This window comes from Macrobrachium nipponense, chromosome 8 (genome assembly GCF_015104395.2).
Source record: "Macrobrachium nipponense isolate FS-2020 chromosome 8, ASM1510439v2, whole genome shotgun sequence".
Lineage (NCBI taxonomy): Eukaryota > Metazoa > Arthropoda > Malacostraca > Decapoda > Palaemonidae > Macrobrachium > Macrobrachium nipponense.
In genome coordinates this window covers 65,799,935-65,807,434 of record NC_087203.1, presented here as the reverse complement: position 1 = coordinate 65,807,434, position 7,500 = coordinate 65,799,935, and the positions used below count along the sequence as shown (strand labels likewise).

At 39.5% G+C, this 7,500-nt stretch overlaps 2 protein-coding genes across 3 annotated transcripts in view; one reads left to right on the top strand and one right to left on the bottom strand.

Annotated features, from left to right (window-relative positions):
• LOC135222814 (mitochondrial import inner membrane translocase subunit Tim8 A-like) overlaps window positions 1-7,500 on the top strand; it is a 316,936-nt gene that overhangs the window by 81,121 nt on the left and 228,315 nt on the right. The gene's annotated exons all lie outside the window — the stretch shown is intronic.
• The window catches only part of LOC135222813 (uncharacterized), an 86,577-nt gene that overhangs the window by 78,865 nt on the left and 212 nt on the right, over window positions 1-7,500 (bottom strand). Inside the window, exon 1 of one of the 2 annotated variants that reach the window (XM_064261119.1) lies at window positions 6,903-7,500. This exon is cut by the window's right edge and continues 212 nt beyond it. The gene's annotated coding sequence lies outside the window, so the exon portion shown is untranslated. Of the gene's footprint in view, window positions 1-6,877 lie in introns of both variants that reach the window. The other variant, XM_064261118.1, reaches the window with a different exon arrangement.

The window sequence follows — 7,500 nt, the reverse complement described above, 5'->3', positions numbered from 1 at the left end:
GGTCAGTGGGGAGTTAATTAGATTTGTGGGCTTTAGGTCATTGGGAATTGGACTATATATGTGTTCATTGATTGAAGGGGGAATTGACTGGATATGTCGGCTATGAATGAAAGTGAAGTTGGTTGGATTTGTGGGATATAAGTTTGGATGAATTAGACTAATCCGTAGGTGTCATGGTAGTCGCTTCATAGTGGAGAAACATGTTTTAAAGGAAAGGAAAATGTATCTTTTTTGAGTAGGTCTGCAGCAAGGAGGTATTCCCGCACGTGTTTGGGGTGTCTGTTCTCATGATTATTCGAAAATACTCTGTTGTTTTGCGGAACTCCAGCACGCTGTTGTCTCCAGTGACACAACGCTTTGGATATGATGTAACATTTGGTCCAGAGTCTTCTGAAAAGTTCTCGGGATGGAAACGTTTGCGGGTTAGCTCCGCCCTTGAACCCTGCCCCGAGATCGACTTAAATATACAGGACTCTGAGGAAGTAAAATACATCAGAGAAGAGAAGAAGGAAGGGACAAAGGATAAGAGAGGGAAGAGGACGCACGAGAGAGAGTGTGAACGGAAACTAGAGAGTAAAGTTCGTAGTCAGAGAGAGAGAGAGAGAGATCCCCACGACGAGTAAACCCTTTCAGAGAAGAAACGTCCTGCAAGAGGTTTTGAGAAGTAACCCACCCTTAAAGTTTCAAGAATAAGTCATTCCTTCCTGCAGTGGGAAGATAAGAAGCCCTTCTGGAGCTTGCACTGTCCCCTCGTGAAGCCATCGCATCGAGCACCGATCTCAACAGCTGTAAAACTTACCACCAAGTATTTCAGTACCGCACTGTTCCCCCTTTTCACATATAGTGAGATTTAATTTTGTTATGTAAATAGGAGAAACCATTCTGAATTTATCTTTGTGAATAAGCTTGTAAATGAATTTGTGTTCTGATTGAGTTCCTTTCTATATTCGTATCCCGTGTTTCAATTGTTGGTGTTGAATCCTTTTTGTTTGTTATAATAAAGAACCTGATCGGATCCTGATCCGTAACTGTAGGCTAAGGGTCTAGAGTTGATTAATTAAGGACTATTGGACAAGAAGGCATTTGTTTGATTTTTGAGTTTGGTTCAAGGGAAAGTTAAGTCGATTTCTGGTTTATGGGAAGGGGGGAGGGGGAGTTTATTAGCGTTGTTGGCATAGAGTCAACGGAAGTTACTGGATCTATGGACTTTAAGTTTATAAGTAGAGAGCTGTCAGATGGATCTATGGCAGCTTCATTGCCTTCTTAATCCATAGTTTTAGGAGGAATTAATTGGATCGATGTGCTATGAGTCGAGGGCTAGTTAATGGGAGTTTTTGGGCCAAGGGGGTTTGTGGGAATGGATCAGGGAGGAGTTGCATACATATATGGTCGAGGGGAAATGACTGGATTTTTGGGCCTTGAGGAAGGGGAGAATTGATTGAATTTGTGGGCTACAGGCTAAGGAAGAGTTCATTAGTTTTATGGCTTTTGTGTCAAATGTGAGCTGATTGGATTTGTTGGCAGTGAGTCAAAAGGGACTTGATTGAATTTTTGGGTTATGGGACAAAAGAGAGTTTATAGAATTTTTGTGATATAGATCTAAAGGGAGCTGATTGAACTTTGGGGCTATGGGTCAAAAGGGAGTTTATAGGATTTTCAGTTATGGGACAAAGGGGAGTTGGTTGGATTTGTGGACTATGGGTCAAAAGGGGGTTTATAGAATTTTTGCATTATTGGTTAAAAGGGTGTTTATTGAATTTTTGGGCTATGGGTGAAAAGGGAGCTTATAGAATTTTGGGGCTATGGGTGAAAAGGGAGTTGATTGAATTTTAAGTTGTGTGTCACGAGGGAGTTTATTGAATTGTTGGGCTATGGGTCTAAAGAAAGTACTATATTGAATTTTTGACTGTGGGTCAAAAGGGACTTTATTGAATTTTTGTGCTATGGGTCAAAAGAAAGTACTATATTGAATTTTTGGCTGTGGGTCAAAAGGGACTTTATTGAATTTTTGTGCTATGGGTCAAATTGAAGTTTATTGAGTTTTTGGGCTGTGGGTCAAAAAGTATTTTATTGATTTTTTTTGCTATGGGTCAAAAGGGACTTTATTGAATATTTGGGCTATGGGTCAAAAGAGAGTTAGTTGAAATTGTGGGCTATGGGCCAAGAGGAAGTTTATTGAATTTTTGGGCTATTGGTCAAAAGTGACTTTATTGAATTTTTGTACTATGGGTGAAAAGGGGGTTTATTGAATTTTTGGGTAATAATAATGGGTCAAACGGAGGTTTATTGAATTTTTGTACTATGGGTCAAAAGGGAGTTTATTGAATTTTTGGACTATGGGTCAAACAGATGTTTATTGAATTTTTGAGCTATGGGTCAGAAGGGAGTTTATTGAATTTTGGGCTATTGGTCAAACGGAAGTTCATTGAAGTTTTGTGCTATGGGTCAAAAGGGAGTTTATTGAATTTTTGGGTAATAATAATGGGTCAAATGGAAGTTTATTGAAATTTTGGGCTATGGGTCAAAAGGTAGTTTATTGAATTTTTGGTCTGTGGGTTAAAAGGGAGTCAATTGACTTTTTGGGTTATGGGTGATAAGGAAGTTTATTGATTTTATGGGCTATGGGTCAAAAGGGAGTTTATTGAATTGACTATGGGTGAAATGGGAGTTTGTTGAATTTTTGGGCTATGGGTGATAAGGGGGTTTATTAAATTTTTGGGCTATGGTTCAAAAATGAATTTATTTAATTTTGGGACTATGGGTCAAAACCGAGTTTATTGAATTTTTTGGCATCTGGTCAAAAGAGAGTTTATTGAATATCTGGGCTATGGGTGAGAAGGAGTTTATGGAATTTTTGGGCTATGGGTCAAAATGGAATTTATTGAAATTTTGGGCTATGGGTGAAAAGGGAGCTTATTGAATTTTTGGATAATAATAATAATGGGTCAAACGGAAGTTTATTGAATTTTTGGGCTATGGGTCAAGTGGGAGTTTATTGAATATTTAGGCTATGGGTCAAAAGGGAGTTTACTGAATTTTTGGGCTATTGGTCAAAAAGGGGTTTATTGAATTTTTGGGCTATGAGTCAAACAATGTTTGTTGAATTTTGTGACAATGGATTGAAAGGGAATTTATTAAATTTTTGGGCGCTATAGGTGAGAAGGGAGTTTATTGAATTTTTGGGCTATAGGTCAAATGTAAGTTCATTGAATTTTTGGGTTTGGGTTAAAAGGGAATCAATTGGATTTTTGGGCTGTGGGTGTAAAGGGTGTTTATTGAATTTTTGGGCTATGGGTCAAATGGGAGTTTATTGTATTTTTGGGCTATCAATTAAAAAGGGAATTTATTGATTTTTGGGGTATGGGTCAAAGGGGAGTTTATTGAATTTTTGGGTAATAATAATGGGTCAAATGAAGTTTATTGAATTTTTACTCGATGGGTGAAAAGGGAGTTTATTTAATTTTTGGGTAATAATAATGGGTCAAACGGTGGTTTATTGAATTTTTGGCTATGGGTTAAAAGAGTTTATTGAATTTTTGGGCTATGGGTCAAAATGGAGTATATTGAATTTTTGTGGGCTATGGGTCAAAACGGAGTTTATTGAATTTTTGGGCTATGGGTCCAAAAAGAGTTTATTGAATTTTTGGGCTATTGGTCCAAAAAGAGTTTATTGAATTTTTGGGCTATGTGTCAAAAATGAATTTATTGAATTTCTAGTCTATGGGTCAAAAAGGAGTTTATTCAATATTTGGGCTATGAGTCAAAAAGTGTTTTATTGATTTTTTTTTTGCTATGGATTAAAAAGAAATTTATTAAATTTTTGGCCTATGGGTCAAAGGGGAGTTCATTGAATTTCTTGCCTGTGGGTCAAAAAGTATTTTATTGAATTTTTTTGCAGTGTCAAAAACAGGTTTATTCAATTTTTTGGCTATGGGTCAATAGGGAGTTTCGTAAATTTTTTGGCTATGGGTCAAAAGGGAGTTTATTGAATTCCTTGCCTGTGTCAAAAAGTATTTTATGGAATTTTTTTTTGCTTTGGGTCAAAAAGAAGCTTATTCAATTTTTGAGCTATGGATCCAAGGGGAGTTTATTGACTTTCTGGGATATGGGTCAAAAGGGAGTTTATTGAATATATGGGATATGAGTAAAAAGTGAAGTTATTGAACTTTTGGGCTATGGGTCGAAAAGGAGTTAATTGAATTTTTGGACTATGGGTCAAAAGGTAGTTTATTAAATTTTTCAAAAAGAAGTTAATTTAATATTTGGGCTATGGATCAAAAGGGAGTTTATTGACATTTTTTTTCGGCTATAGGTCAAAAGGGAGTTTATTGAATTTTTATGATATGGGTCAAAAAGAAGTTTATTGAATATTTGGACTTTGGGACAAAAGAGAGTTTATTGTATTTTTGGGATATGGGTCAAAAAGGAGTTTATTAAATATTTGGACTTTGGGTCAAAAGAGAGTTATTGAATTTATATGGGCTGTGGGTCAAAAGGAAGTTTATTGAATTTTCGGAATGTGAGTCAAAAGTTTATTGAATTTTTAGGTAATGGGTCATAAAGGAGTTTATTGAATTTTTGAGCTATCTGTCAAAAGGAAATTTATTGAATTTTTGGGCTACGGGTCAAAGGGAGTCTATTAGATTTGTGGGCTATGGGTCAAAAGTGAGTTATGGGTGAAAAGGTAGTTTATGGAATTGATTGGATTTGTGGGTTATAGGTCTAAAGGGAGATTACTGGATTTTTGGGTTATGGGTCAAACAGGCGTTGATTATATTTGTAGACTATAGGTCAAAAGGGGGTTTATTGATTTTTTTGGCTATGGGTCAAAAGGGGGTTTATTGAATTTTAGACCATGGGTCAAAAGGAACTTAGAGTTTTTGGTTTATGTGTAAAAAAGGAGTTTATTGAATTTTTGGGCTGTGTCAAGAGAGTTTATTGAAGTTTTGCATTTAGATCAAAAGGTAATTTTATTAGATTTGTGGCCTTTAGGTTAAGGGAGTTTATAGAATTTTTTTGGTAATGGGTCAAAAGGGAATTGATTGGATTTGTGGGTTATAGGTCTAAAGGGAGATGATGAATTTTTTGGTCTATGGGTCAAAAGGGAGTTTACTGAATGGTTGGGCCTTTGGGATATCGATCAAGAGATAGCTGTTAGCTGTATCTGTGAGCTGTGAGCTGAGGGTGAGCTGCGTGGATTTGTGAACAGTGGGTCAAGGGAAAGTTAATTGCATTTGTAGGTTTTGGGTCAAAGGAAGTTAAAAGAAGTTGGCTAGAATTCTGGGCTATGTGTTAAAAGAAGCTGGCTACAATTGTGGGTTATGGGTCAAGGAAGAGTCTACTGGATTTATAGCCATCGGTTAACGGGGCTAATTGGATTTTGGGCTGTCAGATGATGCAGATTTCGTTTTCTTGTCTTGCTATGTCTACTAAACAAGCGCCGTGATTTTGAGGTAAAGAATGTTTTAATCTTATTGTGTGACGTGACATTCTCTTGGTTAGTTCAGGTTTCATGACGATACCTTGAAGGTGACTGAAGTGTGCTCTTTCTGATAGTAGTTTAGTTCTTAAGGCATTAGAGCTGCCTACTTCTTCATCTTCCCTGATTTGACCTGGAAATATATTCATCAGCAGACATAAAAACCTTAAAAAAACATATTGCGTCACTGGGACAGTTGTTTAGATCAGAAATGATATTTGTCTATCAGTATGTCTGTAGCTGTAACTTTCGTGGTTTGACGAGTTTTCTTAACAAAATAATGACTTCACTGTAGTACTGCTGCTTTTTTGTTTGATTCTATATAATTGAGTTCCATTTTCACAAAGTAGCTCAAACTTAAATGAATGTCTTACTTAACAAAGGTTAAACTATTGTTAAGCTATTTTCAAATGACTGAACACTTTGAAAAAAAAGAGAAAAGGAAAACATCTCCGAAATGCTGCTTGCCAGTTTTCATCCGAGGAAAAAGGCGTTGTTATTGCGAGCTGCGTTATGCACGCCGGAAAAAAGAAGACGCATGACGTCATACTCGGGAGTGGCAGACTTGATATTGTCTTGATTGACCCAGGCGCCGACGGTCGCCCCTCAGCGAGGATGCCACATGACCAGAACCACCATTTTGACAAAAGAGAGCGATTGTTTTGAAGGGGGGAAGGGGGTGGTTTGTGGAAAAGGGAGAGAGAGAGAGAGAGAGAGAGAGAGAGAGAGAGAGAGAGAGAGATTGTGGGAGGGCCGGGTAGGGGTCGGGGGCATCCAAGGAATAACCAGGGCTCTTCTTCCCTCTTCAAGGCGCAACAGATAAAGTGCTTCAGACCGAAGCACATGCAACAGATGCAGCGGTGCTACTTCATTCGTACCCAAAGTTCTCTAGTTTAGTCATCTTACCATAAGAAAGCATGCTCTTGTACAAGCACGCACGGAGACAAAGACACTTTACTTAACACCCATTTTTCTTCATTACATGTTTGACACCTGAACGTGGGCTCGCACACGCGCTCGTGTGTGTGCGTGGAATGAATAGTATTCTGATGTGTACCATGAAGTTTGACTATTAACGTTCCGAAGCGCTTACGCCATTCACCATACTGCTGAGTATCGACTGACCCTGTGAAATACTTACCTCATTCACGACGCATTTCGTGACTTCCGCTGTTTTGAATACCAGCCAACTGACATAACTGATAACCACTTATTTTTCATGATCCTCATTCATCTGAATGAGGATCAGGCAGTAGACTGGTTTTATATCGTCACCACCTGCTTGCTTAGTGGGCCCTGAGAGCTCTTTTCATGTTCCTGATGCTAAAGCAACTTCAAGTTAAAAATATTGGAAACAAGAAGACAAAAAAACTTCCAAGAGCAGGACTGGAAACTTACATCAGGGGAAAAGCTGACGGTATACCTCGTGTCAAGCGCCTCGCAGAAGGGAAGACTTGCAGTTGCAGAAAGGGGTTGAGGGCCTGAGGTGGCCTCACTGCCGCACACGGCGGCCGGATCAGGGTTTAGGGCGGACGGCGGCGGGACGACCTCGTTCCTCCTCTCCTGAATCCCTCAAGGGCCTGCTGCTCCTGCCGCCGGCTTCTTCTCCGCTTCGCCCTACCACGCCGTGGTCCTCACCCTCCCGGTTTTCTCTCGCTTCGTTTCTCACTTATTTTTTCTTTTTCCTCTCGAGCGATGCCGGGAGCGAGGGAGAGAAAGAGAGGACGGGAGAAAGAGAGAGAGAGGGATGGAGAGAGCCTTCAGAACATGAAAAGCAAAAGAGTTTTCAGACCGTCTTTGCTGTTTTTGGTTACACCACAACACATCCTAGGAGCGTTTGTGTGGGGGAAACCTCGGAATCCCCCCCGAGGAGTAGAGGGCGTAGGAGGAAGAGGTGGGGTGAAGGGGAGGGGAGGATGGAGGGAGGGAGGAGGGAGGGAGGGAGATCTCTTCTGGAAAGATCAACTTCGCAGGGACAGAGTTTTCTTTTTCCGGCTCGCCTCGATCCGATCCTGCAGGAG